This window comes from Humulus lupulus, chromosome 2 (assembly GCF_963169125.1).
Source record: "Humulus lupulus chromosome 2, drHumLupu1.1, whole genome shotgun sequence".
In the NCBI taxonomy this organism is placed as follows: Eukaryota; Viridiplantae; Streptophyta; class Magnoliopsida; order Rosales; family Cannabaceae; genus Humulus; species Humulus lupulus.
The window spans coordinates 234,584,861-234,598,533 of NC_084794.1; the positions used below are offsets into that span (position 1 = coordinate 234,584,861).

The 13,673-nt window shown below is 39.9% G+C and overlaps 1 non-coding gene across 1 annotated transcript; it reads left to right on the plus strand.

Annotated features, from left to right (window-relative positions):
• Positions 1-13,352: 13,352 nt before the first annotated feature.
• On the plus strand, positions 13,353-13,459 carry LOC133820080 (small nucleolar RNA R71). The gene has a single exon (XR_009886514.1). It is a non-coding gene; the product is annotated as a small nucleolar RNA R71 (small nucleolar RNA).
• Positions 13,460-13,673: the final 214 nt, after the last annotated feature.

A 13,673-nucleotide genomic window follows, 5' to 3' on the forward strand; every position in this document is an offset into this window, starting at 1 on the left:
GTTGTAGGCGAACTCAATTAATGGGAGTTTTACACTCCATGAACCCTGAATATCCAGCACGCAAGCTCTCAACATGTCTTACAAGGTTTGAATCGTTGGTTCTCTCTGACCATCTATTTGTGGATGGAAGGCAGCACTAAACTTGAGTTTAGTTCCCAATCCCATTTGCATTCTTCTCCAGAGCATGGAGGTAAATTTCCCGTCATGATTGGACATTATATAGATGGGAACCCCATGTAATCGCATTATCTCCGCAATGTACAAGTCTACCAGTTTATCTGCACCATCCATTGTCTTAATGGGTAAGAAATGAGCGAATTTTGTCACTCTATCCACGATAACCCAGATTGCATTGTGCCCTTTCGCAGTGTGTGGTAACCTAGTAACAAAGTCCATGGTGACCATTTTCCATTTCCACTCAGGAATCTCTAGCGTTTCCAATAACCTTATGGGTCACTGATGCTCTGCCTTGGTTTGTTGGTACATCAAACAGTGTGCCACATACTCTGCTACTTCTCTCTTCAGTCCTACCAACCAAAAGTATCTTTTGAGATCCTGATACATCTTAGTGGTTCCCAGATGCATATCATAAGAAGTATTATGAGCCTCATAAAAGATTCTCCTCTTGATCTCCTTATTATCAGGCACGCATATTCCACCCTTGTATCCCAATAATCCTTCTTTCGAGATGTGAAATCCCGGTCGCATATATTTTCTAGTCTTATGCATCTGTCGTTGGATCCACAAATCTCCAAGTTGTCCTCCTTGGATTACTTCCATGATCGTGGGTTGCACGGATAACTTTGCTAATCTTCCCACTACTACCTCCAAATTCAGGTTGGAGATATCAGTTTGTAGTTCTTGGGGTATTTGTATCACCGTCATCACATAAAGCCATTGGCTGTTGACTCAAAGCATTAGCTACTTTATTAGCCTTTCCTGGGTGGTATAGTATATTGCAATCATAATCATTAAACAATTCTAACCATCTCTGGTGTCTCATGTTTAACTCCTTCTGGTTAAAGAAAATTTTTAGACTCTTGTGATCCGTGTATATGCGCAGTGAATCGCATAGGGATAGTGTCTCCAAATCTTTAACGCGAACACTACCGCTACTAGCTCTAAGTCGTGGGTTTGATAGTTTTTTTTGTAGTATTTTAGTTGTCGAGAGGCATATGCAATCACTTTCTCGTGTTGCATTGGTACGACTCCAAGCCCTTAACCTGATGCATCGGTATATATAACATATCCCTTGGTATCCTTTGGAATGGTGAGTACGGAGCAGTCGTTGATTTGGTCTTTATCTCTTGAAAGCTTTGTTCGTACTTTTCCATCCACTCAAATTTGATGTTCTTTTGGGGTAGTGCGGTCATAGGCATCGCTATTTTGGAAAAACCTTCCACAAAGTGTCTATAGTATCCTGCCAGACCCAAGAAACTGCAAACTTCTTGTGCGTTCTTCAGGGCTTTCCATTGTTCCACTGCATTGATTTTGGCTGGATTAAATGTAATTTTGTCTCCTGACACCATGTTTCCTAGGAAACTCACTTGAGTAAACCAAAATTCACACTTGGAGAATTCGGCATACAAATCTTTCTTGCGTAATCGTTGTAAGATTAGTTCCAGGTGTTGGGCGTGTTCTTCCTGGTTTTGCGAGTATGAGTATATCGTCTATAAATACGATCACGAAATTGTCCAGATGCTCACCCAGTACCATATGCATAAGATCCATGAATGTCATGGGTGCATTGGTGAGTCCGAAAGACATTATCACGAACTCGTAGTTGCCATACCGAGTTTAGAATGCAGTCTTGGGAATATCCGATTCCTTGACCTTCAACTGGTGGTATACAGATCTTAAGTCGATCTTCAAGAATATCGATGCTCCCTGAAGTTAATCGAATAGATCATCGATTTTGGGAAATGGGTATCAGTTCTTGATCGTCACTTTCTTGAGTTTGCAGTAGTCTTACACATTCTCATGGAGTCGTCTTTCTTCTTCACGAATAGTTCTGGGACTCCCCAAGGAGAATGACTAGGTCATATAAAGCTTTTATCCATGTGATCTTGTAGTTGTATTGGCAGTTCTTTGAGCTCTTCCAGTGTCATTTGATATGGTGCCTTTGAAATGGGTGTCGTTCTTGGAATTAATTCGATCTCGAACTCAACTTCTCGGTCTGGGGGTATCCCTGGAAGATCCTTAGGAAATACGTCCAGAAATTTGTACACCACAGCTACCTCCATCATTTGTAGCTTAGCCTCTTTATCCTTGTCTATTACGTTCGCCAGGTAGCTGATACATCCATCGTCCAGTAGTTTCCTAGCCTTTAAGGTGGAGATTATCGCGAAATTATTATCGCGGGTTGTGCTTTGGAACACGAATGGTTCTTACCCAGGTGGGTTAAAAGTACCTTTCTTCATTTGTAATTCACCAACACCTCATATTTGGTTAGCCAATCCATATCAAAAATAACATCATACTCATGTAGATCTAAAACTAGAAAATCCACGTTCAACTCCCGACATTCGACCCAGACTGGTATGGCTCTAACTCAAGACCGTACCATCATATCCTACCCCAAAGGTAAGGATACACCACATACATTTGCCCTAGGCTCAGGCTTCCTATCTATCTTATCAACATAAGATGCAACAATAAAAGAATGGAATGCATCAGTGTCCATCAATACATATGCTGAGTTATTAGCCACAGGAAGTTGACCTGCCACCATGTCAGAAGTCCCAGCTCCTTTATCACACTGGGTGAGTGCATAAACTTGCGCTGCAGTTCCTATTGTCTTTGGTTGGTCATTTCCTTCCTTCTGACCATGAGTTGGGCAGTACCTGGAGAAATGACCCGAATTTTCACAGGTGAAGCAGTTGTTGTTGTTGCAATCGCTTGGGTGACGTCAATTGCATTTATTTCTTTGCGGCCAATAGTTGTTTTCTCTTCTTGGTTGCTTGTTGAAGTTCAAACTTTGAGTTGATGGATCCATCCTTCATTTAATATTTCCACCACTGGGAAATTGAGAGTTTCCTGAATTATTGGTCATCCCCACACTTCTATTGCCTCCGGATGCAAACCTTCTAGAAGGGTCGCTCTGGTTACTAGAGTACCTTCCCTGGTCATTGGAAACATATTCTCATTCTTCAGCCTTGTAGGTCTCTTTCTTCTCTTGTACCAGCCATGACTCTTGGCGAATTGCTCACTCTATGGCTTCATCATATGTACCCGAGCTGGTCCTCCTGATATCCACAAACTGAGCTATCTCCCTTTTCAATCCTTTCATAAATTTGCGTACCCGGTTGGCTTCAGTGTTTACCAGATCCGGAGCAAACCTTGAGAGTTGGTCAAACTTGTGCATGTACTCATGTACGCTAGATGACCGCTGGACTAGGTTGGGGAACTCAACCACCTTCCGATCTATCACCGTCTGGTTGTAGTACTTAGCATTGAACAGGATCAGGAATTCTATCCATTCTATTCATGCAACATTAAGTCCTTTCCTAGAAATATCCCACCTGATGTAGAATTCCTTCCTCAGCATATACACCGCACAAATTACCTTTTCCCATTCGGTAGCTGCCACAAAGTCAAAGATCCTCTCCAAACCGCTGACCCATTCTTCTACCACCAGGGGGTCCGAAGTCCCTTTAAACATGGGTGGGTTTTGTTTACCGAACTGTTCCGAGATTGGTTTTGGGAGTTAAGCTCTCAGTGCATATATTGGCAGATTCGCTCCCACTAGTGGGTCTTCTTATGCCAGGAATTCCTATTGTTCGAGAACATCTTCCCGAGATGCTGGGGGTGCGGGGTTGTGTGGCACTTTCAGGAATCTCCGCATCAATGCCTCAAATATATGAGTGTTTGTCGCATTCTGTTTATGCACAATCCTTCTCAAATCCCCTACCTGAGTTGCGAGATTTGGTTCTGGCTATACCCTTTGTCCTCGACCTCTCCCTCATACTCGACCCCTTCCTCTGCCTTGGCCATGACATGCCTCTTAGTCAATGGCTGCTCTCTCGGCTAGGTCTGGTGGGTTAACATCTCGACCTCCCCTGGCTCGGGTGTAAGGAACCATTGCAAATTTCTGTACAACAATGTTTAAAACATTTTAGTATACTAGTTTCCCATACACAAGGAAAAGAGAAAGGAAAAGAAAACAATTCACAACAATTTAACTCAAAAATAGGCATTCATAACGTTCATGGATATATCCTATCAATACAAAATGATCATGAAAGATCATGATATAAGTTTTTAGTTAGCAAAGCGATAAATACAAAAAGAAGATAAACCTAGCTACACATCGGGTTTCTACATCTGCCTGCTACAACTACACGAAATCCCTACAACCTAGTAGGTTTGCCAAGTCCTTACAAAAAGTATTAACAAGATCCTAACAACATAACCTAATCTAGGCTATCCATTAACATATCCAGCTCCATGTCGGTATCTTTGTCTGGTTGCTTGGGATCCTCCTTTAGCTCTAGCGCTATGCCTCGAGGTATACTATCAACCATGGAGATAGGCCAATCCATGGCTCAAATGCTAAATTGAGTTGCATTCAGAAGTCGTCCAACGTGTTGCGAACCAGCTGCCAATGTCTGTGACGAAACCATACCTGGGCCACACCTCTTAGACAAGTGTTGGCTTACCGTACTCTCCGTCTCTCGGGTGTGTTGGCTCAACCGAAGACTTCCATCATGTACGACGTCCATTGCCAAATGGCACACCGATGTCATCGATCATACTCGAAGTGTTAAGGAACCTCCTTGTGAAATAATCCATAATTGTTAATCCCGGGCGTAGGGATCATAGGTAGGTTTTCTATCACAAGGTCACCTATCTAAGGTATATCGACCATAATCTATAATTTATTGAACTGAGGTAAATAAAAGAAAGCAAAGGAAACAAATATGAAAAGACAGTACTTATGGTGAGTTTCAGTCAATCTTGCAGAATGTACATGTGCGTTTGTCTACAGAACCGATTTAGCCCGAGGCTCTGATACCACTTGTAACGACCCAACGAATACAAGACCAAAAACATGTGGAAATTTAAACTTTTACTTTAAATCATTGTACCGAAAATACATGTAAAAAAAACTTTTAAGAAATGACTGTGTGCGCACACTTTTAGTTTAGCAAAAAGAAATTACAACTATTCTTCCACAAAGTTATAGAAAAACAAATGTCATAAAAGAAATAACAAGCTCCCAACTTTTTCTTTTCAAAATGGTGCTCCATCAAAAACCTCCCCAGGTCGGGCCACATGTACATATCCACAAGCAGACTCTGGTGCTCACTAATCCACTTTGCCTTTGCATTTACCTACATCATGAACAATTAGATAAGCGACAACACTTAGGAAGAATAGCCTTACACACACAAGTACACTAAAACACAGTAATGATTCGACCTAAGGTAGATATAGCTACCGATCACTAGCGTATGGGATAAGTCCCAACCCTACCATACAATTTTGCAAGTAATAAACATAAAAGGAAAAGCAAGCACTTTGGGTGCACCTGTTTAACGCCCAAAATGTGACTACACTAAGCGGTAGTTGTAGTAAGATCGGGCGGTCGATCCACAAGGAGGTATCCTAAAATCAAAAGGTTAGTAGAAAATAGCACAAAAAGTTAGAACAAGAAGTAAATAAAATTGTAAATGGAAAGATGTTTGAGATTTTGGTATTGTATTTTGATAAAGTGATGAAATGAGATAAGTGAAATAAAGGTAAGATGTAATCAAGAGTTTGAGAAAATGAAAGGTTTCAAGAATCATCCATATGCTTGTTTAATTACTTGGTTACTTGATTTACAAAAATACACAAGTAAATAGTTCACATCCCAACATTTACTTGGAAAATCTAACATTAAAGTCCATAGTTTTTCTAACAAAAGTTCATTTGAGTTATAAAGTTCTTTACTTTAAAAGCACAATGTTAATCTTATGAAAAATCTAAAAATGACAAAATACCCAAGGGAAATAATGCAATAGAAGATTAGACATAAAATTATGTATCAATATTACTTTTACTAATTAGAAGCACATAGAAAGAGCATGACTAATCCTATATACTATTAGCATAAGTAAATAGAGATAACAAAATAAAGATAGAGATGAAAGAACATAAATAACTCAAATATATTACATTAAGAACATAGTAAATCAAAGTAGCAAAATAACATCACTTGCATATGGAATCATCCCTAACCTTCCTAGGAAGATTAGGCCATTATGCTCATGTTTCTCACAAAATTGTAAGAAGAAAATATGAGAAGAAAGTGAGTGGAAATTTTGCTATAGTTTCTCTACTCTAAAAATTACATACATAATGTGAAGAGAGTGTCCCTATTTATAGATGGAGAAAAGGACTAAAAAAAAATTAAACAACAAAATGGGGTTTACAAAATAAGTCTGAAATATTAATAATAAGATATGATGTTGAAAAATCAAATCTTATTATTAATATTACCCTAGCTATTTTTGTGTATAGTCAAAATGCTCCTTTTCTAAAATACCACAAAAACATGAGCTTTAAAGCTCAAAATGGCAATTTTACAAACCCAATACCCACAAAATATGGCTGGTGACACAAGAGGGTTTTGACCCACTTTCATCCAATGAGGGGGTGCCACGTAGGCAGCTGTTGGAAGATGTCAGATTGGGCTTGCTAGGCCTTTGGGTCACGTTGGGAGCTAGATGCTTAATGTTTGATGTGTTGGAGGCTGAAGGGAGTTGGGTTGTTGATGTTGGAATGAAGGCTAGGCCTGGAGTGCTTAAGATATATGTTGGGGTCTTTGGCAGGGATTAATTGGTGAGGCAAGTTGCTGAAGTCACGTTAACATGCTGAAGGAAATATGCATATATGTGCATATGGGTCAATGCAGGTGGAGACAGGTGGCGCAAGGAAGGATGATCACATTGGGTGCTGGATGAAGCTGAAGAAGGCGTTGGGCTGGAGTCTTGGGCCGAATGGGCCTGATTTCTTCAACAAAATATCATTTTCTTCCTTTCTTTTTTCAGTTTTAACTCCTTCTTTCTCTTCTCTTTTTGCTTGTGCCAAAATACCAATTAATTCCTACAAAATAACAATAAATTAAATCATTATCAAATATTTTCATCCATAAAATATATCATATTAATTAAATGAACATAATAATCAAAACTTAATTTATTTTGGCATTTAAAATCAATAAAGGTGCACTTTTCACCTCTAATCACAACCCCCAACTAGCTTATTGCTAGTCCCTAGCAATTCAAGTGAAAAATAAAACTATCAAATTGAATAACCAAGTCAAACCAAGAAAAATCATCTAAGCATTTTCAAATTATCAGCAAGAAGTCAGAGATTACTATCTAAGCTACTATAGTTGCGATTTCAGAGTTGTGTGTGTGTGCACCAAACCATATTCTTTTTATCACAAGTCATAACACAAATAGTATCGAAAAATCTCAAAAGTATAAAGATCTCAACTCCAAGTTCCTCACGGGAATTGAAAGTGTTTTTATGGGAGGGATCACACTCTTGGAGTTGGAAATGTAACAGTTTACGCTCAATTGAGAAAAGATAAACTTTTTAGGACAAGCAATTTGAACAAATATTGATCACAAGACAGGCAAATCAACTTATTGGAATTCAAATGACAAACAACCTTTGGGATTTATATGAGAAAACTTCAAGAACAAAATGACAACTAATTAGAAATGATAAATAAGACAATGAACTATAATGATAATTAATTTTTTTAATACAATTACACAAAATAATAGTAATAGAAATATATATATATATTTTACAATTACAAAATAATAGAAGGAAGTGTTGCTCTTGTTCTCTTTTTTTTTTATCTTTTTTTTTCTCTTGTTTTTTTTTCATTATTATTATTTTTTTTTACAAGAGACAACACAAAAATAAAAAGGAAATTACAAATACAATAAATAGAACACAAATTTATTACAAAGACTTTTCTTAAGTGAAAAATATCCCTCTAGTAAATGTCATGTTTTAAATTCCAAAAATGTGACTTTACCAACTCAAATGATCAATAAAAGTTCAAAAAGTTGTTTTCTCAACTCTCATAACTCACCAAGAAATGAAAAACTTTAAACTTGAAATTTCTCTCAACTATTTGTGTTAACAACCAATTTATTTATCATATGTTTGGAAAGTGCACAAAAGAACTCCGAAAATCACTTCTTAATAGCTAAACATAGTAAGAACTGACTCAAACCAACAAATTATACTCATGCTTGGATAATTTTGAGAAAATTTGACTTAAAAATTCAACAAGACAATAATGTTTTCCAAATGAATGCCAATGACATAACAATAAGATTTTCCAAATGAAAGCCAATGCATGCTCACCACCCCCAACCAAAAATTAGACAGTGTCCTCAATGTCAAAATGAATAAGCAATGAAAAAGATAAGGAAAGAGAACACCTGGATGATGACCATGTCCATGAGTTGAGAGCAAAAATAGCCTGGTAACAATACCCCAAAACAAAATACAAAAACGAAAAGCATACAAAAATTAAAGAAAGACAGAAAAATAAAGATAATGAAAAATAAAAATAAAAAGAACAACAACAAATCATTCAAAACATCAGAGTGTATAGATTGGGTCCTTAAGAAGGACCTCTTCAACATGACTCACACTCTCAATGTAATGCTTCAGTCTTTGGCCATTGACTCGAAAAATTCTCCCATCGGTTGGGTCCTCGACCTCCACCGAACCGTTGGGAAAGACTTGCTTCACTACAAATGGACCATTCCATCGCGATCGCAGTTTACCGGGATGCAAGTGCAAACGAGAGTCGTACATATGCACTTTTTGATTTGGCTCAAAGTGTTTGCGCAGGATTTGTTTGTCGTGAGCGATTTTCAATTTTTCCTTATAAATCCTGGAATTGTCATATGCATCGTTTCTCAACTCCTCAATTTCTGACAACTGGAGTTTGCGATTGATACCTACGGCATTCAGATCAAAGTTTAGGGCTTTGATAGCCCAGTATGCTTTATGCTCGAGCTCGATAGGTAAATGACAGGCTTTTCCAAGGACAAGCCGATAGGGAGACATCCCAAGAGGGGACTTTAAAGCAGTGTGGTATGCCCAATGAGCGTCTAGAAGTCGTGTAGACCAATCTTTGCGGTCGGGATTTACCGTCTTTTCCAGAATGTGTTTTATCTCCCTATTGGCTAACACGGGTTGACCATTGGTCTGTGGATGATAGGCATTTGCAACTTTATGAAGTACACCGTACTTGCGCATAAGAGCCTCAAAAGATCGGTTGCAAAAATGAGTGCCTTGATCACTGATGATAGCGCGAGGGGTACCGAACCTTGATAACACATTTTCTTTCAAGAATTTGACAACTGTAGCGTTATCATTGGTTCGACATGGTACAGCCTCGACCCATTCGGAAACATAATCAACAGCGAGGATAATGTAAAGGTAGCCAAAAGAAGGTGGAAATGGTCCCATAAAGTCTATCCCCCAACAATCAAATATTTCGATAACAAGAATTGGGTTCAAGGGCATCATGTGCCGACGGGATAAGGATCCTAACTTTTGGCATCTTACACAAGAACGACTAAAATCATTGGTGTCTTTGAACAAGGTGGGCCAGTAAAGGCCGCATTGCAAGATTTTTGCAGCGGTTTTCTTCACAGAAAAGTGACCACCACAAGCATCATTGTGGCAAAAATTCAGCACACTAGACACCTCATCGTCATGGATGCATCTTCGCATGATTTGGTCAGGGCAATACTTGAATAAGTATGGGTCATCCCAAAAGAAATTGCGCACCTCGACCAGAAATTTGCGTTTGTCTTGTGAACTCCATTCAGATGGGAGTTCACCTGTTACTAAGTAGTTTACAATGTGAGCGTACCACGACAACTTAGCAACAGAGAACAATTGTTCATCGGGGAAATCATAATGAATAGGTGGACCGTCAGCGGGATTACTGAATTCAAGTCGGGACAAATGGTCCGCGACGACATTTTCAACACCTTTCTTGTCTTTGATCGTTATGTCAAATTCTTGCAGGAGAAGGATCCACCGTATTAATCTCGCCTTAGCATCCTTTTTAGAAAGGAGATACTTAAGGGCGGGGTGGTCTGTGAAGATCGTAATAGGCGATCCAATCAAATAAGATCGGAATTTGTCAAGGGCAAAGACAACGGCAAGCAACTCTTTTTCAGTAGTGGAATAGTTCATTTGAGCACTATTGAGAGTTCGGCTTGCATAATAGACAACAAAGGGTTTCCCCTCCCTAGCATAGCTCCCACAGCAAAGTTGCTGGCGTCACACATGATCTCGAAAGGAAGACTCCAATCAGGTGACTGAATGATGGGAGTGGAAGTGAGCGAATTGACAAGCGCTCGGAATGATTCCTCACACTTAGGTGTCCACTCAAAGGTAACATCTTTGGCTAGGAGGTTGCTCAGCGGACGAGCAATCATTGAAAATTTTTGTATGAACCTCCTATAGAAACCAGCATGACCAAGAAATGACCTAACATCTTTGACAGTCTTAGGAGTCGGCAGGTTGGAGATAAGGTCGACTTTGGATTGATCAACCTCAATTCCTTTTTCAGAAACAATGTCACCTAAGACTATGCCAGAAGATACCATGAAGTGGCATTTCTCCCAATTGAGGACAAGTCCCTTCTCGATGCATCGTTTTAAAACAGCTTCAAGATGAAGAAGACATGTCTCGAAGGAGTTTCCAAAAATGGTTAGGTCATCCATGAAACTTCCATTGATTTTTCAATCATGTCACTAAAAATGCTCATCATGCATCTTTGGAAAGTAGCTGGTGCATTACACAAGCCAAATGGCATACGCCGGAAAGCAAACGTCCCAAAGGGACAAGTGAAAGTTGTCTTATCTCGATCCTCCAGTGCAATCTCAATTTGATAATAGCCAGAATAGCCATCAAGAAAACAATAGAAAGGATGACCAGCTACACGTTCAAGGATTTGATCAATGAATGGGAGTGGAAAATGATCTTTGCGGGAGGCGGCATTCAATTTTCTATAATCAATGCACATGCGCCACCCCGTCATCGTTCTTGTGGGGACAAGGACCCCTTTTTCATTTTGGATAACGGTGACACCAGATTTCTTGGGCACAACTCGAGTTGGACTGACCCATTTGCTATCTGCTACCGGGTAAATAATACCAGCATCTAGCAATTTCAAAACTTCATTTTTTACAACCTCTTTCATCGTGGGGTTCAGTCGCCTTTGAGGGTCTCTTCGAGGGATAGCCTCGTCCTCCATATTGATTCGATGGGAGCAAATTAACGGGCTAATACCTTTGATATCAGTAAGCGTCCAACCTATCGCAGATTTATGCGTTCGCAGTAGCTCGAGTAACTGCAATTCTTGAGAATTTTGAAGGTTGGATGAGATGATAACTGGAAAGGTTTCACCATCTCCCAAGAAGGCATGTTTCAAACCCTCGAGAATTTGGGTCAATTGAACAATTGGAACCTCTTCGGCTGAAGTTTTCGACAGTGCCCTCTCGCGAGGTAGCTCTTCAAAGCGAGGTTGCCAAAACAGAGTCCTTCTATTGCGTGAGTCTATGCGATCTGATATTTCAAGAGTAGACTCAATAGATTTCAGACTTTCGTTGTCGGACAGAAGGAGGAGTTCATCAAGATTATCAAAGTTGTTGCGCAATTGAACCTCCTCGGGAATTAAAGAGTCAATCATGAATGTTTGGTAGCATTCATCATCTTCTCGGGGTTGTTTCCCAATGTGGAAGATATTGACTTCAAGAGTCATGTTTCCAAACGATATCTTCATTAGACCATTCCGACAATTGATCAAAGCATTTGCAGTAGCAAGGAATGATCTTCCGAGGATAATAGGAATTTTAGACTCCATGTTCACCACAGATTGGGTATCAAGAATAAGAAAATCCACGGGGTAATAGAATTTTTCAATTTGAACCAATACATCCTCAACGATACCCCTAGGCTTTTTGGTGGAATGATCAGCAAGCTGTAGTACAATAGACGTTGGCTTCATTTCTCCAATACCGAGTTGCGAGTATACAGAATAAGGCATGAGATTTACACTCGCGCCAAGATCAAGTAAGGCTTGGCTGACCTCATGGCTCCCAATTTGGCAAGAAATGGTGGGACAACCGGGATCTTTGTATTTTGGCGGTGTCTTTTGTTCAATCACCGCACTCACTTGCTCGGTCAAGAAGGCAGTCTTCCTGACATGGTGCTTCCTTTTTGCAGTGCAAAGATCCTTGATGATTTTGGCATAAGCAGGCACTTGTTTAATGATGTGAAGCAAAGGAAGATTAATCTTCACTTGTGTCAAGTGCTCAAGGAGTTCAGCTCGGTTATCGGGAAGTTTCCCAACAGGTTTCAAAGCCTGGGGAAATGGTACCTTTGGAGTGGCATTGAATGGTGGATTTTCAGGAATGACTTTTGGAATACTGGGAGAGTTGGGTTTTATGGGTGGGTCTAGCAAAGTTTTACCGCTTCTTGTCGTGATGGCATTTACTTCCTTGACATTTTGATCAGAATATTGGGCCATGTGTTGGCCTTGAACATTGAATTTCAGTTGGGAAGGAAGTTTGCCTTTTTCCGGAATAGCCAAGGATTCAGTCAATTTTGAGAATTGACATTTCATTTCCTTGATTTCTTCCATCATTTGGCGATTCAGTTTGGATTGTTCCTCCATGAATGCATGAAGAGTATTCTCGAGAGAACTTCTTTGTGGATGAGCATTGTAATGAGGTGCAGAATACGCCTTTGATGGTTGAACTTGTTGCTCACTTCTCCATTGGTCTCCAGATGATTGAGCTTGGTTGGAATCTCTCCAACTGAAATTTGGGTGGTTTCTCCAACCAGGGTTGTACGTATGGGAGAATGGCTTGTTATATGCCCCTAAGGCATTGCATTGCTCCTCATAAACCCCCCTCATTTCATTCAAAGCTAAGCAGTCCTTAGCTAAGTGCTCCGTCCCTCCACAAACAAAGCAAGGTTCTTGCGGTTCCGCTTGAGCGATCATGTGCGACTTTTGCCCATTTTTCGTCATTAAGACCTTAAACTGCTTTTTCAAAGCTTCGAGTTGGGCCTTAATACTATCCTCTTCTCGAAGTTGATAGATCCCAGATGGTTTGTGTCGGTTGGTGCTGTCAGTAGCACTTGGACCAGTCCAGGTGTGAGACTTTTTCGCTGTTTCTTCGAGATATTCAAGAGCATCGTCTGGCTCTTTTTCGAGGAATTCACCATTGCATATCATTTCTACAAACTGGCACTCACGACTCGTGAGGCCTTCATAGAAGTAACTGACCAAGCGCCAGTTCTCATAGCCATGGTGCGGGCACTGATTTAACAGATCTTTGAATCTTTCCCATACTTGATAGAACGTTTCGTTGTCTTTTAGGGAAAATGTGGAAATCTGTCGTTTTAGACTGTTGGTCTTATGGCTGGGGAAGTGTTTCAGAAAGAAAGATTTGGTCATCTCCTCCCATGTTCCAATCGACCTAGGTCTCAAAGAGTACAACCAGCTTTTGGCTTTGTCCTTCAAGGAGAAAGGGAAGAACTTTAATCGCACAGCATCGACATTGTCGGCTCGGTTATAGAACGTGGCTACCACCTCCTCGAATTCTCTGATATGCACGTATGGG